Source organism: Spermophilus citellus, assembly GCF_964194105.1.
Source record: "Spermophilus citellus genome assembly, chromosome: 10".
Classification (NCBI taxonomy): Eukaryota; Metazoa; Chordata; class Mammalia; order Rodentia; family Sciuridae; genus Spermophilus; species Spermophilus citellus.
In genome coordinates this window covers 133,800,431-133,810,285 of record NC_138197.1, presented here as the reverse complement: position 1 = coordinate 133,810,285, position 9,855 = coordinate 133,800,431, and the positions used below count along the sequence as shown (strand labels likewise).

Sequence of the window (9,855 nt, the reverse complement as noted above, 5' to 3'; positions counted from 1 at the left end):
ACATCCTGGCCCCTAGACAAGAGGTCTGGGCTGGACTTCCACAAAACTCTCAGCAGACTTGGCTCAAGGATGTCGGGCCATCAAATATCCCCTCAAGGGCCCAGATGGCTGCTGAGGACATTCAAGAAGATAACCCTATGGAGGCTGCTTCCATAGAGGTGCCACAGCTGATCTGGTGATAGAAGTTCCCAGCAGAAGACAAGGGACAAGGAGGTGCTTGTCAGAGTACAGGGATCCTGGGGCTGTATAGAGGGCTCCCAGGCCATTCTACAAATTTCTAGAGTTCAGAAATAGCTCAGCATTGAAACTGTAACTGAGTTTGATTTTGCCTGCTTATTAACTAGCTCCTAGTTGTTTGACAGGCCATTCCTACTATCTTATTTAACCCTCAACAACAAAATATGGTCACCTCCATTTTACAAATGAGAAGACTGAGGCTCAGAGAGGTTAAAAAAAAAAAAAAACTGGCCTGAAGCCACATAGCAGTGGATAGTGAGTCCCAGGATACCTATTTGTAGATGTGAGGCCTCAGCCTCCTCAGATTAGAGAAGTCTCTGCCTTTATGTAGTTAGCAGGCCCCAAAGAACACTCATTCATTGGGAGCTAGTTCATGTAGAACCCAGGACAACTCTCATGACCGTAGGGGACGTAAATGGTTCAGGCCTTCACTGAATCCCATCAGGTGCTGCCTTTCTGGGACCACATTCCAGGCCCACTTCACTGCTGAGCAGATCCACTAACACTTCATTACCCCCATGAAGAAGGTGGGTGTTGGCCCGAGAGTCAGGAGTTCTGGAGGAGACCTCTGTGTATAGGAGATTAAACAAGAAAGGAAGAGACCATTCTCTGGAAAACATGTGTTTTCTGTTTACAGAGGGGCCTTTCCAGTTCCCATGCTTTGTTCTTTAATATGGAGCCAAAAAAAAAAAAAAATCAATGTGCAGCTTCCTCTCCAAGGGACATTTGAGGCTAGAAAATCCGAACTGCTGCAGACAGGCTGTGCTGGGCCCCAGGCCTGGGCCAGGCATCCCATGTGCTGTCTGCTGCCAATGTCCAGCATAGACAACCTGGAAAGCCAGTGAAATCTGAATGCCCCTTGGTGTATCCCAGGGAGAGGGGTGGGTACAGATGGGAGATGCAGTCTCCAGAGTACAATGGGTTGATTTCTTTGACACAGAGGGCATGTGTGTATTGCAGATTTCTCTCATATATAGTTCGGTTCCTGGGTCACTGGCCCAGTAGGCTTGATCTCACAGCCCGCCATCTCAGGATCAGCTACTTCTTCATGCCTTCTCCTCAGACACCATACAAAGGAAACCCTTCTCTTCTTTTGAGCAGGAGGCAAAGTGTACAGATGATCCTCAAGTTAAAATGGTTCCACTTAAACCTTTTTTTTTTTGCAATGGTATTAAAGGGATAGGCATTCAGTAGGAGAGAAATTTGAGGCCTCTGCCTGTGTATGGCTAATTTCAGTGGTAACACTTGAAATCTTAATCTCTCCAGTGCTGGTGATAATGTGGTAAGATATCCTTTCTCTGGGCAGGAGGGCCTCCCGGCTGGGGATGAAGTTGCAAAAAGCTACGGTAAGGTACAGCTGCAGGCAACTGTGCCCACTGAAAAGACTCTAGATGCCAGGTCGGCTCAATGGGTCCAAACCCAAACTGTGCCTTTTCTCCCTCTTGGTCTCGATCCCCTCACCTGTGGAAGGGGACCTTATGATGACAGTAGGTGACAGTGCTGGCATGGGGAACACAGGACACGTTCATGGGTATGCCCAGGATTGCCCGGCACGGGGTTTCCAATAACCTCTGGGCCTTCAGCCTTCCCGGAGGCACGCGCCCCGACTCCAGCTCACACTGCTGGGGCTGAGTCACAGCCAGCAGCAAAAGGGGTCTGCGTCGCTCCTCGACGCTGGGCCCACCGCGCTCCTGCCCAGGAAGGCGACGGCGGCGACCACGACTCGGGAGCGCCTTGAGGGTCACAGCCCCATCTCTCGCCCGTCCCCTCTCTTTGACGCGGTCCCCAGTTCCTGGTATCCTGGAGGCGGGCGGGGACAGACACGCAAGCGACCTGGCGAGGCACGCTGGCCGCGACGGGCCGCGTCGGGCCCGCGGAGCAGGCACGCCGCCCGCACTTCCGCCCCGCCCCGGAAGTCAGTGAGAGGAGCCACGCGCGGACGCAGCGCCGGGAGGGGCGGGGCGTCGCGAGGCAGTGGGCGGGGCCTCTGCGCGGCCCGCTCCGGAAGCACGGGCGAGGGTGAGGCGGAGCGAGCGGACGCAACTCTGGAGCCCAGGGGCAGGGCCGGATCTGGGGGCGGGGCCTCTGGGCAGCGGTTTCAGACCTCCCCCGCCGCCAGTCGAGTCGCGGCCGAGTGGGCGTGGCCCGATCGGGCGGTGGCGCTTGGGGGCGGGGACTTGCTGGCTGGGGCGGGTCGTGGGCGGGTCCTCGGGCGGCTTGCTCAGAAAGCTCCGCGGAGGCCCGGCGGGACGTGTCACTGGGGGCGGGTCATGGGTGGGGTCTTGCCGGCCGGGGCGGAGCCAGGGCGCGGGCCGGGTTGGGCTTGCGGGGTTCCGGCAGCCCGCGTTCGCGCCTCGGCCAGGCTCGACCCGAGCCCGGGGATGTCCTGTGCTAGCTGGCAAACCGGAGGTCTCATTTAATCTGGATTTTCACTTAAATTAGATATTTGTCTTTAAAAGCTTAACAACTTAAGACAACTGACAGTGGAGAATTTGCGAAAGCTAGGCGAGTACCCGGTAAGAAAAGGACACGCTTTCCCGATGCTCACTAACCAAGGTTCCTCCGGAGTCTTCTTTTTTGTAAATAGTGTACATTTTTTAAAATATAATCAGATAACATTGTACATACACTTGTGGATCCCTTAAAAATAACTGAACATTTTTTTTCTGCCTGCCTAACCACATATTACTGTAGACAATTTGGAAAATTGAAGAAAATTAACCTGATCATACAAGATTACCAGTGTTGACATTTTGGCGTCCTTTTTTATATGTATGTTTGAAACAAAAATGGGATCACACAGTAAATACTCCTTTGTAAAGCTGTCTTCGTACATTCCTCTAAAGTAAAGGTCTTATGGAGTGTCCATCTACCAAGTTATATGTTATCATCCATAGCCCTGAGTTGGGTGGAGCCCATTTTATTAACTCATTTTATTGGATTTTTAGATTTTTTTTTTTAGTTGTTGATAGACCTTTATTTTATTTACTTATATGAGGTGTTAAGAATCAAACCCAGTGCCTCACATGTGCTAGGCAAGCACTCTACAGCTGAACCACAACCTCAGCCCTAGTATTGAATATTGATGTTGCCAATTTCATCTCTCCCTTGCTTTCTTTCTCCTTTTGTGATGAATATCCTCACAACTAAATCATCATGCCCGTCCATGAAAATTCATTTGGCGTGGAATTGCTGTGTCAAAGAATATAAACACTAATACTTTTTGTACCCACCTTTTTGAAGACATGTGTCTAAATTTAAAAAGTAATAAATGAGTGTTTTCACACGTTTTTTGAAACAAAACACTTTATTCCCCCCCCCCACAAAAAGAACTCATGTTCAGATTATATGTAGAACTACAACTCACACAAAATATCCAATATAATTATGGGCAAGGGTATGAATTCCTCAAAGGAGATAACAAATGGCCAACAAAACACATGAAAATATTCTTAACATCACTGGCCACCACGGAAGTGCAAATCAAAATCATGAAATAGCACCTCACACCTACTGAGATAATCACTATACAAATTGTTTCAAAAGAAGAAGCAAGTGTTGGCAAGGATAAGGAAAAATAGGAATCCTTGCGAGTTGCTGGTGGGCACGTGAGACAGTGCAGCCACCATGGAAAGCTGCCTGGTGGCTCCTCAAGAACTGACGGAACTGCCGCGTGACCCAGCAATCTCACTTGCTCTATATTCCCTAAGAAGCAAGAGCAGAACACTGACACTCATGTTCACAGATGCGTTACTCAACAGAGGAGAGGCAGGAATGAGAAGAGCCCAAGTGTCCACCCACAGATGGATGGGTTCCTGTACCACAGATCGATGTTCTCACACCTGCTGCAACAGGGACAAACCCTGAAAATACCGTGAGATCAGCCAGATACAGAGGACACCTGCTGTCAGGTCCACTTGCATGAGAACAGTGAGCTTCAAAGGAAGGTAGAGCAGGGTCTACCCAGCAGTGGAGGGCAGAAAGAAGGGGAATTATTACCTCCCAGGTCACGTGGCAGTTCTGTTAGCTTCTTGAGGAGCCACCAGGCAGCTTTCCACGGCAGCTGCACCGTTTGGGATCATGAAAACCTTGTGGAGATGGATAGGGGTGATGGTTGCTGCTGAGAGGGTAGATGTTGTGTATGCTTTAACACACATACACACACACACACACACACGCGCACACACACACACACACACACACACATTGCTGGAAAAAAGATCTTTCTTAGACTCTGGTCTCAAGAATGCCTGGATGAGATGAGGTCTGTACAAGTAAAATGCCCCTCTTGGTTACCCCTGCCCAGATGGCCCACAGGGGTCCTTCTAAGGACCCCTGCTCAGGGCAATTGGGCCATGTCAGGTTTCACTTTCAGCATTTTCTGTAATAATTTCCAAGCATGGAGAGAAACCTGTCCTGGGGAAGGTTTAGCTGAACTTAGTCTTCTATTCTGGGCCACTGAAGCAGGCAGATGCATGCGCGGCGCGCGCGCGCGGGCGCGCGCACACACACACACACACACACACACTCTCTTCCTTGGCAAGCATGATACATGCTTATTGTTGATAATTTTGCAAACATGGAACAGCACCCATGAGAGAATACCCAAGGCATATCATCACTCAGAGAAAGCACAGGGGTCACAGGGGTGCATTTGTGGAGCTTCCCTTTCTACTCATGATGCGCCCTGAATCCCTGTGGCCATAAGTGGTGTTCCACGTGGTGAAGACCCCCACATCATGAAGTGTCTCAGCATACTTCAGTGATGGCCAAGCCAGCCGTTGTGCAGATTCACCTTCTTTGCCCAATTCTGTGCCGTGGGCCACCCAGGTGATGTTCAGGTGTGCTGGGATGAACATCTCCTGTATACCTCTCACAAACCCCTCAGGTCACCTGGGAGAGTCTCTGTGACTCCATGGAGGGCTGGCTCTTTAAGGCTCTAGAATATTATCAGTTGGCCCTTCAGGAGGGCAGACAGACTGGTCTAGTACCAACAGCATGTAGGAGTGCTTTTTATCTAGAGGTGTCTTATTTCTACCTGGCGGGAGACCTGCTGCAGCAGGAACTAACTGTGGGACATGAGCCCAAGCCCAGGGCCTTTGGTCCACTGTGGACTCCTGTCTTTTCCCCTTTGTTGAGCAGTCCCAAGACAGTGGGCTCCGAGTTCTGCAGGACCCCGGTTCTCTGACTCTGAGGAAGGCTGGACTCCTAGGTGCCCCCAGGGGCCTCTGAGTGCTGCTAGCTCCTGGCTTGCTGTAGGGCTGGGCCTGCCTAGGGTGGGCCGTGGGGAATGCCTTCCAGTCTCCCCCAGGCCTACAAGCTCTTCACTCTCACCTGCAGGGCAGTGTCCACTGTTGCAGGGGCAGCAACATTGGTCGCATCTTTGCTGTGAAACTGGATCCCTAAGAAGAGGACATATGAGCATCAGCCCCTAAAGCCCACCTTCAGGATCCCCAGAGGGAGGGGGCTCTTGCATGACACTCCAGTGGCCAACACACTTGGCCAGTGACACAGGGGATCTACACCAAATCTGGGGCTGACCCGAGGCACCCTCTGTCCATCCTGACCAACAGCAAGGAAGGCCAGGCACAATGGAGACACACAGCGCTGTCTGTCCCTCCAAACCCCCTGTCATTCAGCACCCCCCCAGGCCACAGTGGTCCTCCACTGGCCTCCCTAACAGTGGGAACGGCAGCAGGTTGGCCCCGCCTCCCTCCAGCCTTCCTCCTCCCACCATTCCCCAGCGCTGGCCACCAACTTTCCCCAACACACCATCCTCAGGCCAGAGAGAGCTGCCTGCCTTCTCCTACATGCTGGTCCCTCTGAAGGGGAAGCTCAGAGCTGCTCCTCTATTTATTCCTCCTGGGAAAAACCAGCAGCTGTGGCTGCTGGTTCAGCACCACCTCCTCCGGGAAGCTCTCCAGGATGGATCCCTCAGCGCTGAAGAGCTGTTGCCCAGGTGCTGGATCTCCCTGCCTTCTGGTATAAGGTCCACGTCTTTGTCTTGAGCCTCATTGGGCTTGAGTTGCCTGAGAGTAAGGACTGTGCCTCAGTATCCTCAAGGCCCCAAGAGGGTGTCGAGTCGCTGTATCACGAGGAGCAAGTCCAGGATGGCAGTCAGAGCAAGCTGCTGAGCATTGAGGAGCGGAGCAAAGCCAGTCAGAGGCTAGTTCACACCATCGGGTGCAGACAGGGCAGCTTCAATTTCACCCTTGACAAGAGGGATTAGAAGGCAAAAGGAAGCTGGAATGAGATACAAATGCATGTTGCCAAGAGAAATTGCTTCCCTGCATCTCCTTGCCATTAATTGGCTGTGTGACCTTGTGAGAGTTGCCTCGCTCTTTCTGGGCCTCAGGTCTCTCTTCATGCTGAGCTGCCCTCAGTGAGGCTGGGCACAGGATTTCATTACAATTCCTGATGGTGCCCACCATCCTCATCAGCAAAACATGCACAGCGCAGCCTGTCCTTGGAAGGGAGGATGAGGTTCCTGTAGAACATTCTATAAGCCTCTGTGCAGGCTCTCAACTGGCACCGGCCATGCATCTCCTCCTTGTGGGTGGCCAGAGCTCAATGGTACTTGCCCACCACACAGTGGATTCAATCCCTGGTACACACACACACACACACACACACACACACACAGATAATAATAAAGAAAGAAAGAAAGAAAAAGAAAAAAGAATGAAAAGAAAAGAAAATTAATTTCCTAAAGCCTAATGTGGAAAAATAAGATTTGGCAATTTTCTGTAGGTCTGCAATCTTTTCTTTGAAATTTGACCAGCCTGTGAATTCCAGATATCCAAGAACCGCTGTCTACATTCTCCTTCCTGAGGTTGCTAGGGAAAGTCACTGGTCACTACTTCCTGCTTAGAGCCTGGCGTGCATCCCTTGCCTCTACACCTCCTGTTGGACACCTTGGTGGGGTACCAGGTGCTGGTTTGCAGCTAGTACAGAAACACAGCTCCTGGCCTCTCCAGAGGCTCAGGATTGGGGACATTCCTGGGACACAGTGGAGCCCAGAGGCTCAGTGGGGCCCTCCCAAGAAAGGCCTGGTTCCTGGCTGAGTGAGTCTCTTTCCAAGCACTGGTAATGCCAAAGACAGTGGCCTGTCCCCCATTGCCCACAGAATAAGCCACCGTGGCTAGCACCCGCTTCTCCAATTATGAAATTAATTAATATATCCTGAGTGCTACTGTACCGTGGGAATTCAGAGGTTCCTGCCCGAGAAGGGAGCCCAGGTTAGGTGAATGATCCTGACTTGAGTGACCAGGGTGGGCGGGGTTAAGACCCTGCGGTGCTATCAGAGAATAGCTCCCAGCGCTAAAGGCGTGTCAACGCATCTCCACGACAAGCCCAGGTGTATCCTTGTGTCTGGGTCACCAGGCTGGAGGCGGCTGCTGGGAGACAGCCAGTTAGTTCCAGAAGTGCTTCTGGAGGCCACCGCCGGCAGCCTGCCTCACAGTTCAGGGGACTGAGGCTGGAGAAGCCCCCGCGGGTCCCAGGAGTGCAGTCAGAGCCCTGGGGCTCCCTGCCCAACCTCTTCCCTGTCCCGCACCGTGGGTCCGCCGTTCTCACGGGCCACGGAGCACTCTTGGCAGCTGGAGAGGGCTCCTGCAGGAGGCTGGAGGTGGAGTGGGGTGGAGGGCACCTGGCGGCGAGAGTTGTGGGGGGCTCCTGGCAGCAGTGGGAGGGGCCCTGGCAGGGGACGCGAGGGGCTCCGGGCCGGGCCGCCCGCCCAGTCGCGCTGCCAGGCTGATTAGCATGGGCGAGGGGCGCTGGCGCGGGGGCGCCGCCGGCCGAGCTGGCACGTCCTCCGCGGGCCCAGCTGTCCGGGCCGAGACACAAAGCGCCTCAGACGGCGGCGGCGCTCGGCCATTCACGCGCAGGGGCAGCCGGGCGCGGGCGGAGAGGAGTTCCCGCCGCCGGGGCGAAGAATAGCGCCTGGGCCGGGCGGGGCTTGGCCGCCCCGCGCTCCTGACCTTGAACCTTTGTGACTGGAGCGCATGCAAATCGCGGCGGGGCTGCGCCAAGCCCCGAGGGCGCTGCGCCGCCCGGGGTGTCCCGGCGAACAATGCGCCACTGTCCCCGCGCCGCGCCGCGGGCTGGGAACGGCGCGGGCACGCACCGGCGGCGCGGCGCGGAATGCCAATGCCGAGCCGCAGGCGTGGTGCACGGCGAGTGTGCACGCGCGTGCGCGTGTGCGTGTGCACGTGGCGGTGCGGGGTCTCGGCTCACCCTCCTCGCGCGCAGCGCACCGCGCTCCGGCGCACCTTCCGCGGATGCGGGGTCCAAGGGATCTCAGACTCTAGGTGCATGCCCCTCCCTCCCTCCTGCCCTTCCGGCCCTACGTTAGATTGATTTTTAAGTCCTTTAGATCATCAGTAACCAAATTAAGGCTGCCCAGATCCCTGCTTTACCCTGAGCGAGCTACGCCCCCTGGGACGCGCCCACGGCCTGTCTTCTTGAGGTGAACGCAGGCCAGCATCTCCACTTTTTCAAAGGGTCTAATATTTGTTAGTAACCCCCTTCACTAATGTCCCCTTTTGAGGCTACACAGGATTGGTCTCTGTGGTTGTGCCATGGCTCCTGCCACCAGGGTTCCCCAATATAGGGACAACAGCTTGTCCACAGAGTCGTCTCAATCCCACAAGTGCTGTTCAAAGAGAAAAGACAGGGCCTGACCAGGAGTTGCTATAGTGAGCTTAGAAGGTTGTGCCAGGCCCAGACGTGGGCACTGCAGCATCTGCCCTTACCAGCCCAGAGACTGACTCGGTTATGTGACCAGCTAGACAAGAAACAGCAAGCAAATGGCCAGGGTGGAGGCTTCCCCTGGTGCTTCTACACACGTGTCTCACCAGGTGATTCTAGCACGTTCCATTCATTTAAATTGGACACACTATGATAGGACACAGAGCCACAGCAGAGTCAGACTTCCCAGCCCTGCAGCTGACAGGTGCCTTGCCACTTCCTCCTTAGCGAGCAGACAGATATGAATGGTGGGAACGTGAGTTTAAGAGAATAATTCTATAAATGGGCCCACTGGGTTCACTCCCTCCACTCTTGCTTCCAAGAAGCAATTTACCTGCAGCCCTACCTGGCCTCATTGGACAGGATACGTCACATTCCTCAGCAAACTACCTTTCACTGCAGGAGAAATGCAGGCCCCAAATAAAATGTTGATAAAAGGAACTTGAGTTACCCTGAAGGAGGAGACTTTTGTGACCAAATCTCAACATCTGGGAGATAAAGATAGTTTCTCCGAAACCATAAAAGCTGTAAGAATCTATGGTTAAGAATCCAGTTAGAACCAGTCAGCAGGGGTCAAGGGGATCTAGAGTTGCCATGACAGTGGGGACTTGAAAATGTGATGTCACCTGCTGTCAGTCAAAAGTCAAAAGGGAAGGACTCTCTGGAAACTTCTCTGGGATCTCCAGTAAAACTGGGTTGCAGGAGAGGCACATTGTCCTTCTCTGAGAGGACCTGCTCTCTCCCTTGAGAGTGTCCCCTTTCCCTTTTCCTTATTCCTTCAATAAACAGTTTCCTGTTACTCTGAATGACATGTCTGAAATCTTTATGACCTGATTGCAAGAATTGGGGTTTGAAGGGGGTCTTCGTGGT

The 9,855-nt window shown here is 53.4% G+C and overlaps 1 long non-coding RNA gene across 1 annotated transcript; it reads right to left on the bottom strand.

Moving 5' to 3' along the window:
* Nucleotides 1–4,592: 4,592 nt before the first annotated feature.
* Nucleotides 4,593–8,318, bottom strand: LOC308658977. Its single transcript, XR_014024264.1, has 3 exons — nt 7,793–8,318; nt 6,010–6,841; nt 4,593–5,639 (listed from the first exon to the last, which is right to left on the bottom strand). It is a non-coding gene; the product is annotated as an uncharacterized lncRNA (long non-coding RNA).
* Nucleotides 8,319–9,855: the final 1,537 nt, after the last annotated feature.